Below are 13169 nucleotides of genomic sequence, written 5' to 3'. Positions count from 1 at the left end.
ATGTTCCCCAAATCAAAGTGTTTTCATAACGCAATCTCTCTTATAAACTTATAAAATTTAGACCACGTATGTACTACTTTCACAACTCTTTTAACATTTCTTATGAATCAAAGTGTTCTCCATCATCTAATTAGGGATTTGAGTTGTAAATTTGGGGAAAAATGGTAGAAACTTCTTAGGCTAAAATTTCGAGTTTTGGAAGGTGATTCGAGTAATTCTTGTATGGTTGGACTCGTGAATGGATGGGTGTTCATATTTTGTGAGTTTTTGTCGGATTTCGAGACGTGGTCCCAAGGGCCGGTTTGAGCTATTTCGGATTTTTACTTATAATTTCATGTTTCTCTTGTGGTACTGATTCTTTTATCCTACATTAATTATATCGTATTGCTTATGGCTAGATTCGGGGCATTTAGATATTAATTCGAGGGGCAAGGGCATTGCAGAGTAGGATTTCTGCGGTTGAAGTAAGTAACAATTTTAAATCTGGTTTTAAGGGTATCTGTCACAACCCAAAATCTCACATGTCGTGATGGAGCTTATCTCAATAATAGGCAAGCCGACTATCTCAATAAACCACCCCATCTTTTAAATTTGAAAACATAATTATTAAATTCAGCGGAAGAAAACCTCACAAACACAAATATAAACACTCCCAAAACCCGGTGTCACTGAGTACATGAGCATCTAGTATGAATACAAGTCTGGAAAATACGGTCTATAACAGTCTAAGACCAAATACATTAAAGAAGGAGATAGGAAAAGAGAGAAAAGGTTTGCGAAATACGGCAGATACCTCTGAATCTACGGAAAAGTAACCGTGTGAGAGAATCAACACCCGCTATGCCCGAAAATACCTGGATCTGCGCACGAAGTGCAGGGTGTAGTATGAGTACAACCAACCCAGCAAGTAATGATAATAAATAAGGAACTAAAGATAATGACGAGCTACACAGTTATAGTTCATTTTCAGTAATTCCAGCAGAGAGTAGGCATGCTTTCAATTCCAAAAGTTTAAGTCAAATCAGTTTTATACAGTTCAAGTTCATGTAATCCGGATATAAAATCTTTCAGAGAATTTCACATCAATGACAGATAGCAACTAAGTGCAACAACAAATTAAAAGCAAGTACAACCTCTCAGGGCAACAAATACTCAACCCGTCACAACAACTCAACCACTCGACTACCAGCCTTCAGCACTCACACTCAATGGGTACCCGCGCTCACTAGGGGTGTACAAACTCCGAAGGGGCTCCTACAGCCCAAGCGCTATAATCTGCATGACCAACTCACGTGCTACATAGACAACTCACGTGCCATAGTATAAATATCTAGATCCACACGGCCAACTCACGTGTTGCACGGATAACTCACATGTTATAGTATCAATATCTGGATCCACACGGACAACTCACATGCTGCAAGGACAACTCACGTGCTATAGTATCAATATCTCACAATCAGGCCCTCGGCCTCACTCAGTAATAAATCTCTCATGTCTCTCGGGCTCTCAATAATCATGAAATCAACCCAAACAACAATGATATAATGCATCAATAATGAACAATAGAGACTGAGATAAAATAAACAAGTAAACTGTGACTGAGTACCAAACAATAATTTAGCAGATAATTCAACATGTACACGACCTCTGTGGGTCCCAGCAGTACCACCATATAGCCTAAACATGATTTCTAACATCTCTTACAGTCAATTTGTAGCCCCATTCCCCCATTTACTGCTCAATTTATGCTTTACATTTATTATGTGACTTGCCGGGGTGATTATTTTGGGTCCGGTGAGGTTTCAGGAATGAATTGGAATACTTAGTTCTAAGGCTTAAAGTTTAAATTGAAATAGTGATCGGATGTTGACTTATGTGTAAACGACCCCGAAATAAAGTTTTGATGATTCCAATACCTTCGTGATGGCACCTATCTCAATACTAGGCAAGCCGACTATCTCAATAAACCACCCTATCTTTTAAATTTAAAAACATAATTATTAAATTCAGCGGAAGAAAACCTCACAAACACAAATATAAACACTCCCAAAACCCGGTGTCACTGAGTACATGAGCATCTAGTATGAATACAAGTCTGGAAAATACGGTCTATAATAGTCTAAGACCAAATACATTAAACAAGGAGATAGGGAAAGAGAGACAAGGTCTGCGAAATAGGGCAGATACCTCTGAATCTCCGAAAAATCAACTGTGTGAGAGAATCAACACCCACTATGCCCGGAAATACCTGGATCTGCGCACGAAGTGCAGGGTATAGTATGAGTACAACCAACCCAGCAAGTAACGATAATAAATAAGAAACTGAAGATAATGACGAGCTACACAGTTACAGTTCATTTTCAGTAATTCCAGCAGAGAGTAGGCATGCTTTCAATTCCAAAAGTTTAAGTCAAATTAGTTTTATACAGTTCAAGTTCATGTAATTCGGATATAAAATCTTTCAAAGAATTTCACATCAATGACAGATAGCAACTAAGTGAAACAACAAATGAAAACCAAGTACAACTTCTCAGGGCAACAGATACTCAACTCGTCACAACAGCTCAACCACTCGGCTATCAGCCTTCAGCACTTACACTCAATGGGTACCCGCACTCACTGAGGGTGTACAAACTCCGGAGCGCTATAATCTGCACAGCCAACATACGTGCTGCACGGACAGCTCACGCGCCATAGTATAAATATCTAGATCCGCACGACCAACTCACGTGCTGCATGGACAACTCACGTGCTATAGTATTAATATCTGGATCCACACGGCCAACTCAGATGCTGCACGGACAACTCACGTGCTATAGTATCAATATTTCACAATCATACCCTCGACCTCACTCAGTCATAAATCTCTCCTGTCTCTCGGGCTCTCAATAATCATGAAATCAACCCAAACAACAATGATATAATGCATCAATAATGAACAATAGAGACTGAGATAAAATAAACAAGTAAACTATGACTGAGTACCAAACAATAATTTAGTAGATAATTCAACATGTACACGACCTATGTGGGTCCCAGCAGTACCAACATATAACCTAAACATGATTTCTAACATGTCTTACAGTCAATTTGTAGCCCCATTCCCCTATTTACTGCTCAATTTATGCTTTATATTTGTTATGTGACTTGCCGGGGTGATTATTTTGGGTCCGGTGAGGTTTTAGGAATGAATTGGAACACTTAGTTCTAAGGTTTAAAGTTTAAATTGAAATAGTGATCGGATATCGACTTATGTGTAAACGACCCCGGAATAGAGTTTTGATGATTCCAATAGCTTCGTATGGTGATTTTGGACTTAGGAGCGTGTTCGGAAATTCTTTTGGAAGTCCGTAGTGGAATTTGGCTTGAAATGGCGAAAAGTAAATTTTTGGGAAGTTTGACCAGGGAGTTGAATTTTTGATACCGGGGTCCAAATCCAGTTTTGAAAATATTTATAGCCTCATTATGTCATTTATGACTTATGTGCAAAATTTGAGGTCAATCAGACTTGATTTGATAGGTTTCGGCATCGAATATAGAAGTTGGAAATTCTTATGTTCCTTAAGCTAGAATTGGGGTATGATTCATAGTTTTAGCGTTGTTTTATGTGATTTGAGGTTTCAAATAAGTTCGTATGATATTTTAGGACTTGTTGGTGTATTTGGTTGAGGTCCCGAGGGCCTCGGGTGAGTTTCGGATAGTTAACGGATCAAGAATTAAAGTTGGGAGACCGCTGAAGTTGAGTTTGCTGGTTTTTGGCTGATCTAGTTTCCTTCATATGTCAAAAAATTAAGGTCAAAATCGAGGTAAAAAATCGAGGTCAAAATCATGGTCAGGAAATCGTGGTCAGGAAATCATGGTCAGGAAATCGTGGTTAGGAAATCGAGGTCAAAATGGAGGTAAGGAAATCGAGGTTAGAAAATAGAGGGCAAGAAATCGAGGTTAGGAAATCGAGGGCAGGAAATCGAGAGTAGGAAATCGAGGGCAGGAAATCGAGGTCAGGAAATAGAGGGTAGGAAATCGACGTAAGGAAATCGAGGTCAGGAAATTGAGGGTAGGAAATCTAGGACAGGAAATCGAGGGCAGCGCCTGGACAAAGATTTTAAGTTATAAAACGGGGGCTTCATCCCATTTTTTATTTTTGACAAATTGGAGCTTTGGGAGAGGCGATGTTTGAGATATTTTTAAGGAAAAATATTTGGGTAAGTGATTCGAACTCGGATTTGGTTAGTATACATAAATATATCATTATTTTCATCATTTAATTAGTGTTTTGAGGTGAAATTTTGGGAAAAAGTTTAGAAATCTCATAAAACGAATTTTTAAGATTTCGGTGTCGGTTTAGAGTCGGATTTGAGTGAAACTAGTATGGTTGGACTCATAATTAAATCGGTTGTCGGATTTTATGAGTTTCATCAGATTTTGAGATGTGGGCCCCACATGCGATGTTTGGGTTAAATTTCGGATTTTGTTAGAAAATTTGTACTTTCATATGGAATTTATTACTACAATTTGTATTGATTGAATCGAACTAATTATGACTAGATTCGAGCCGATCAGAGTCGAAAAATCGAGGAAAAGGCATACTACTTGACTGATTGAGCGTGGTTTGAGGTAAATGACTTGTCTAACCTTGTGTGGAGGAAATTACCCTTCGGATTGGTATTGATATGAAAATGTTGATGTGTTGAAAGTCGTATACACGAGGTGACGAGTGTGTAAACATGCTAAATATGGAAGATTATGTCTTTAAACCGTGTAGAGCACTGTTGCATATTAATTAAATTATTTTATTCCGTTATATTCATCATCATTAATATATTTTCGGATTTTAAATTTGCCTGACCTCTTTCTGCTAAGTATTTTACACGTTTAGTTGAAACTCTATTTCTTTTGTTCTGTACATTACTTGAAGGATGGATTTCTTAATTTAAATAATATTAAAAATAAAGTATTTTACATTTAAAAATTTGATATTTAGACAAGGTGTTAAATTTGTGAAATTTTATTTTTGCTGAATACTTTGTGAGATTTTCGTACTCATTGTGATGGAGCCGTGAGCTCTTTATTATGAAAAATATTATTGTTGATTTATTTTGGCATGAGCCGTGAGCTCTTCATTGTGGAAAAATATTGTTGTTGATTTATTTTGGCAAGTTGAAATATTTGGGCACTTGAGGTGCAAATTGCGATATATTGTGATATTGATACGCATGCGGTGGTATAAGGTATGAGTGTTGAAACTCATGCGGTGTGATAAGGGTGACTTGATACGCATGACTAGTAGGGGAACTACTAGAAGTCATGCGGTGTGATAAGGGTGGCTAAAATGCGGGATGTTATTTCGGAAAAAATATTTTCTTTAAAATTAAATGTGAAGGCTCCCGCGGTGATATAAGGAAATGAGATATTGTGAATTTATTTACCATTTGGGACTACGAGGCGGTACCTCGGGAGTGCCCTTGTTGATATTTCTTTATGGCTGCATTGCCTTTGGTTATTTTTGGTGTTTTTCTTAAAGTTGTAAGTTTCTGTTTTCCTTCCGCGAGGTGTTAATTGCCCTTATTCTGTGTAGTTAAATTGTGACATACTACTTACTTGATTTATCCCCATTGTCATTATTGTTATTATATTGTTAAACTTTTCTCCTTGTCTTTTATTATTCAAGTAGGGCCTGACATGACCTCGTCACTTCTCTACCGAGGTTAGGCTTGGCACTTACTGGGTACCACTGTGGTGTACTCATACTACGCTTCTGCACATCTTTTTGGCAGATCCAGATACATCTTATTAGACCAGGCATCAGTGAATTAGCCATACGGGGAGACTTCGAGGTATATCTGCCAGCATCCGCAGACTCCAGACTCCCCTTCTATTTTATTATGCTGTCTTCCTTATTTGCTTTAGACTCTGATGTATAGAGACATAGAGAATAAATTCATAGAAGCTTGTGACTTATTCCTACCGGGTTTTGGGAGTTGAAATTGTTAAATTTACAGTTCTTATTTATTCGATTGTTGAGGATTAAATTTCAATTTATATTCAGTTATTCCGCATTGATAGGCTTACCTAATCTTAGAGACTAGGTTCCATCACGACATCCTACAGAGGGAATTTGGGGTCGTGACACTTACCCTTCTTTTCTTTAAAAGATTTTAAACTACAGAACTTCGTAAAAAGCAGCTCTATTTATAAAAGGAAAACCAGATTTCAACTTTCATTTTCTCAAAAGAAAAATCAGAACTTCAGAAGTTCGTCGCTTTAAGGAATTTCCAGCAAATGACCTTTTCTTTAAAAATATTTCGAATCTAAGGTAAATCCTAGACATATGTTTTCTCAAATAACCTTTCATCATTATGTAAATAACGTTCCCCAAATCAAAGTGTTTGCATAACGCAATCTCTCTTATAAACTTATAAAATTTAGACCACGTATGTACTAGTTTCACAACTCTTTTAACATTTCTTATGAATCAAAGTGTTCTCCATCATCTAATTAGGGATTTGAGTTGTAAATTTGGGGAAAAATGGTAGAAACTTCTTAGGCTAAAATTTTGAGTTTTGGAAGGTGATTCGAGTAATTCTTGTATGGTTGGACTCGTGAATGGATGGGTATTCATATTTTGTGAGTTTTTGTCGGATTTCGAGACGTGGTCCCAAGGGCCGGTTTGAGCTATTTCGGATTTTTACTTATAATTTCATGTTTCTCTTGTGGAATTGATTCTTTTATCCTACATTAATTATATCGTATTGCTTATGGCTAGATTCGGGGCATTTAGATATTAATTCGAGGGGCAAGGGCATTGCAGAGTAGGATTTCTGCGGTTGAAGTAAGTAACAATTTTAAATCTGGTTTTAAGGGTATCTGTCACAACCCAAAATCTCACATGTCGTGATGGAGCTTATCTCAATAATAGGCAAGCCGACTATCTCAATAAACCACCCCATCTTTTAAATTTGAAAACATAATTATTAAATTCAGCGGAAGAAAACCTCACAAACACAAATATAAACACTCCCAAAACCCGGTGTCACTGAGTACATGAGCATCTAGTATGAATACAAGTCTGGAAAATACGGTCTATAACAGTCTAAGACCAAATACATTAAAGAAGGAGATAGGGAAAGAGAGAAAAGGTTTGCAAAATACGGCAGATACCTATGAATCTACGGAAAAGTAACCGTGTGAGAGAATCAACACCCGCTATGCCCGAAAATACCTAGATCTACGCACGAAGTGCAGGGTGTAGTATGAGTACAACCAACCCAGCAAGTAACGATAATAAATAAGGAACTGAAGATAATGACGAGCTACACAGTTATAGTTCATTTTCAGTAATTCCAGCAGAGAGTAGGCATGCTTTCAATTCCAAAAGTTTAAGTCAAATCAGTTTTATACAGTTCAAGTTCATGTAATCCGGATATAAAATCTTTCAGAGAATTTCACATCAATGACAGATAGCAACTAAGTGCAACAACAAATTAAAAGCAAGTACAACCTCTCAGGGCAACAAATACTCAACCCGTCACAACAACTCAACCACTCGACTATTAGCCTTCAGCACTTACACTCAATGGGTACCCGCGCTCACTAGAGGTGTACAAACTCCGAAGGGGCTCCTACAGCCCAAGCGCTATAATCTGCACGACCAACTCACGTGCTACATAGACAACTCACGTGCCATAGTATAAATATCTAGATCCACACGGCCAACTCACGTGTTGCACGGATAACTCACATGCTATAGTATCAATATCTGGATCCACACGGACAACTCACATGCTGCAAGGACAACTCACGTGCTATAGTATCAATATCTCACAATCAGGCCCTCGGCCTCACTCAGTAATAAATCTCTCATGTCTCTCGGGCTCTCAATAATCATGAAATCAACCCAAACAACAATGATATAATGCATCAATAATGAACAATAGAGACTGAGATAAAATAAACAAGTAAACTGTGACTGAGTACCAAACAATAATTTAGCAGATAATTCAACATGTACACGACCTCTGTGGGTCCCAGCAGTACCAACATATAGCCTAAACATGGTTTCTAACATCTCTTACAGTCAATTTGTAGCCTCATTCCCCCATTTAATGCTCAATTTATGCTTTACATTTGTTATGTGACTTGCCGGGGTGATTATTTTGGGTCCGGTGAGGTTTCAGGAATGAATTGGAACACTTAGTTCTAAGGTATAAAGTTTAAATTGAAATAGTGATCGGATGTCGACTTATGTGTAAACGACCCCGGAATAAATTTTTGATGATTTCAATACCTTCGTATGGTGATTTTGGACTTAGGAGCGTATCCAGAAATATTTTTGGAAGTCCGTAGTGGAATTTGGCTTGAAATGGCAAAAGTTAAATTTTTGGGAAGTTTGACCGGGGAGTTGAATTTTTGATACCGGGGTCCAAATCCAGTTTTGAAAATATTTATAGCCCCGTTATGTCATTTACGACTTATGTGCAAAATTTGAGATCAATCAGACTTGATTTGATAGGTTTCGGCATCGAATGTAGAAGTTGGAAATTCTTAAGTTCCTTAAGCTAGAATTGGGGTATGATTCGTGGTTTTAGCGTTGTTTTATGTGATTTGAGGTTTCAAATAAGTTCGTATGATATTTTAGGACTTGTTGGTGTATTTGGTTGAGGTCCCGAGGGCCTCGGGTAAGTTTCGGATGGTTAACGGATCAAGAATTGAAGTTGGGAGACCGCTGAAGTTGAGTTTGCTGGTTTTTGGCTGATCTGGTTTCCTTCATTTGTCAAAAAATTGAGGTCAAAATCGAGGTAAAAAATCGAGGTCAAAATCATGGTCAGGAAATCGTGGTCAGGAAATCATGGTCAGGAAATCATGGTTAGGAAATCGAGGTCAAAATGGAGGTAAGGAAATCGAGGTCAGAAAATAGAGGGCAAGAAATCGAGGTCAAGAAATCAAGGTCAGGAAATCGAGAGTAGGAAATCGAGGGCAGGAAATCGAGGTCAGAAAATAGAGGGTAGGAAATCAAGGTAAGGAAATCGAGGTCAGGAAATTGAGGGTAGGAAATCTAGGACAGGAAATCGAGGTTAGAAAATCGAGGGCAGCGCCTAGACAAAGATTTTAAGTTATAAAACGGGGGCTTCATCCCATTTTTTATTTTTGACAAATTGGAGCTTTGGGAGAGGCGATGTTTGAGATATTTTCAAGGAAAAATATTTAGGTAGGTGATTCGAACTCGGATTTGGTCAGTATACACAAATATATCATTATTTTCATCATTTAATTAGTGTTTTGAGATGAAAATTTGGGAAAAAGTTTAGAAATCTCATAAAATGAATTTTTAAGATTTCGGTATCGGTTCAGAGTCGGATTTGAATGAAACTAGTATGGTTGGACTCATAATTAAATTAATTGTCGGATTTTATGAGTTTCATCAGATTTCGAGATGTGGGCCCCACATGCGATGTTTGGGTTAAATTTCAGATTTTGTTAGAAAATTTGTACTTTCATATGGAATTTATTACTATAATTTGTATTGATTGAATCGAACTAATTATGACTAGATTCGAGCCGATCAGAGTCGAAAAATCGAGGAAAAGGCATACTACTTGACTGATTGAGCATGGTTTGAGGTAAGTGACTTGTCTAACCTTGTGTGGAGGAAATTACCCTTCGGATTGGTATTGATATGAAAATGTTGATGTGTTGAAAGTCGTGTACACGAGGTGACGAGTGTGTACACATGCTAAATATGGAAGATTATGTCTTTAAACCATGTAGAACACTGTTGCATATTAATTAAATTATTTTATTCCGTTATATTCATCATCATTAATATATTTTCGGATTTTAAATTTGCCTGACCTCTTCCTGCTAAGTGTTTTACACGTTTAGTTGAAACTCTGTTTCTTATTATGCTGTCTTCCTTATTTGCTTTAGACTCTGATGTATAGAGACATAGAGAATAAATTCATAGAAGCTTGTGACTTATTCCTACCGGGTTTTGGGAGTTGAAATTGTTAAATTTGCAGTTCTTATTTATTCGACTGTTGAGGATTAAATTTTAATTTATATTCAGTTATTCCGCATTGATAGGCTTACCTAGTCTTAGAGACTAGGTTCCATTACGAAATTCTACGGAGGGAATTTGGGGTCGTGACACTTACCCTTCTCTTCTTTAAAAGATTTTGAAATACAGAACTTCGTAAAAAGCAGCTCTATTTCTAAAAGGAAAACCAGATTTCAACTTTCATTTTCTCAAAAGAAAAATCAGAACTTCATAAGTTCGTCGCTTTAAGGAATTTCCAGCAAATGACCTTTTCTTTAAAAATATTTCGAATCTAAGGTAAATCCTAGACATACGTTTTCTCAGATAACCTTTCATCATTATGTAAATAATGTTCCCCAAATTAAAGTGTTTTCATAACGCAATCTCTCTTATAAATTTATAAAATTTAGATCACTTATGTACTAGTTTCACAACTCTTTTAACATTTCTTATGAATCCTTTCATAAATTCGTTTCCCTTTAAGACTCCGTATCCTTCCTATCAAGATCATCCTTAGGTGTATAGTAAGCCATATTCCTTATTATTAATCATAGTTTTTTTACAAATAATTGATCCCAAGCTTAGTCTAATACTATGGAGCTACCTCAGGTAGATTTTAAGGAGTGCCTAACACCTCCCCCTTAGAAAAATAAGAACCCTTACCCATAATCTCACCGGTTAGAAGACCAGTAAAGAACATGACTTAGTAATTAAATAGGAACCCTAGTATACTTTTAAATATTAGGTGGCGACTCTCTTTCATCAACAACAGAAAAACTACAAGTTGAATCCTGTCTTGACTAGTGCAAAATAGGGTGATACAACGTTCGCATAAGAGAAGTTGGCCTGGCAGGGTGTATGGTGTTCGCATTCGCGAGACCTGTCTCGCGTTCGCGTAGAGGAACTGGGGAGCAGAAGCTGGTAGTGCTTCGCAAACAGGAGGGCCTTTCCGCGTTCGCGAAGAAGTGCTGGCTAGTGTTATTTTAAAAACGGATTTTGGCTCATTTTATCTCAAATCTTCCATGGGAGCCAACTTTAGGAGCGATTGTGAAGCACCATTTTCATCATCAACCATGAGGTAAGTGATTTCTACGCGTTGTGAGTTAAATACATGAATTTTACATGGATTCGAACATGGAAATTGGTGAAAATTGTGAGATTTTGAAGAAAACCTAGAATTTATATTTTTGGATTTTACCAAGAAATTGGCCATGGAATTAGGGATAAATTATATATATGAGTTCGTGGTGTTATGGGTAATGTTTAGCTTCGAACATTTTCAGAATCCGGGCACGTGTGCCCGAGGGCTGACTTTGTAGACTTTTCGAGCGAAGTTGGGGATTGTTATAAATTAATTAAATATGAGTGCTGGGGTATATTTTGATTGATTTGAACGTTGTTCGACTAGTTTCGGATCGATGGGCATTGGTTGAGGTGTTAGAGCGGCATTGGAGCCGGTTATTGGAACTTTGGAGCGAGGTAAGTCTCTTGTGTAACTTTATGAGGGGGAAACTACCCTATAAGTATTAAAAATTATTATGTGCTACTAGTTGTGGGTGTTGCGTACGCACGAGTGACGAGAGTCTGTACGTAGCTAAAGCATGTTTTTATCCGGGTAGACTTAGGACTCGATCTTGTAATATTTGAGTTATTTGAACCCAATTTACTAGCTTGGTTAATTGAATTTGTAATTGGGATCGATTTAGGTATATATATTAGGCCGAGCCTTATCACCTAGAGTTGTTGGCAAAATATTTGATAGACGATAAAGGTTATATCCACTTTATGGTCCTGTACCTGTATTGTAAGTACGTGACCCATAATTCGATAAGTTTTTTCCTTTCTTGTGGATCGGGCCGAACACCTCGGCAATATATTGAGATGCATCTCTGGTTCGCGCTGGTCAACCCTCGGCAGTGTACACACTACTCTGGATCAGGCCGTATGACCTCGGCATAATCGTACGTATTACTGCTAGGAGTGACCTCGGCATAATCGTACGTATTACTGCTAGGAGTCCGAATATTTATGAGATGCCCTTTTATTGAGACTTGGAATTTATATGGCACTCCCTATCCATTTGAGACTACATTTGATATTTTGAGATAACATATGACATTCGAGAGATTTATATTGCTAAAAATGTTTTTGGAGAATTATGTTAGTTACATTTATTTACCTCATGGTTGTTGTTGTATTTCATATCTGTTCATAATTTATTATGTTGTTTTATTGGACCACTAGTAGGTATCGATGTCGACCCCTCGTCACTATTTCTCTGGAGTTAGGCTAGATACTTACTGGGTACAAATTGATTTACGTACTCATGCTACACCTCTGCACTAAATGTGCAGGATCTGACAGGTTCATTTGGTGGTCATCTTGGCGCGTAGATGCAGCTGCTGAGGAGACATTATAGTGAGCTGCATTCCAGGCTACGTATCACAGCCCACAGAGTCTCCATCGTACTATTTATTTTATCCTGTCTTATTTACATTCCAGACAGATGTTGTATTATTATTTACTCCTTACTAAATACTCATGCACTTGTGATACCGGGTTTTGGGATACTAGTGGTTGTTAACGGTTCAACTTGATATTGTCATCTTTTATTTTATATATTACTAATATTTTTAGTATTCATGATTTTTAAATGAATTAAATCCTTTACTTAATAAGACTTATGATTTTAAAAATAATAAAAAGAATAATTGATTTGATAGTTCACCGTTTGCTTGCCTAACGTCGACGTTGGGCGCCATCACGACCTATAGTGGGAAATTGAGTCGTGACACTTAGGATTTAAAGTGGAGATATCAACTTGATTTATTATTTTAGAAAAATTGGGAAATACGTGATAAGCTATAAATCCGTGCCTTCTCATCTCGCAAGTGCTTCCGCGAGCGGGTAAACTTCTCTACTCTTATGGGATCGGGAGGTTCACCTCGGCATGATGGTAATACTAATATCATGGGATCGGACCGTTCGCCTCGTCATGATAGTAACACTACTCTTATGGGATCAGGCCGTTCTCCTCGGCATGTTAATAACACTATTCTTATGGGATCAGAATGTTCTCCTCGGCATCTTCCTGCTTAATAATCGAAATGGGTTCTTTAGCATCTTCACGGCC

This window comes from Nicotiana tomentosiformis, chromosome 9 (assembly GCF_000390325.3).
Source record: "Nicotiana tomentosiformis chromosome 9, ASM39032v3, whole genome shotgun sequence".
Lineage (NCBI taxonomy): Eukaryota > Viridiplantae > Streptophyta > Magnoliopsida > Solanales > Solanaceae > Nicotiana > Nicotiana tomentosiformis.
The sequence above is the reverse complement of the archived record's forward strand: the minus strand, read 5'-3'. Positions refer to the sequence as shown.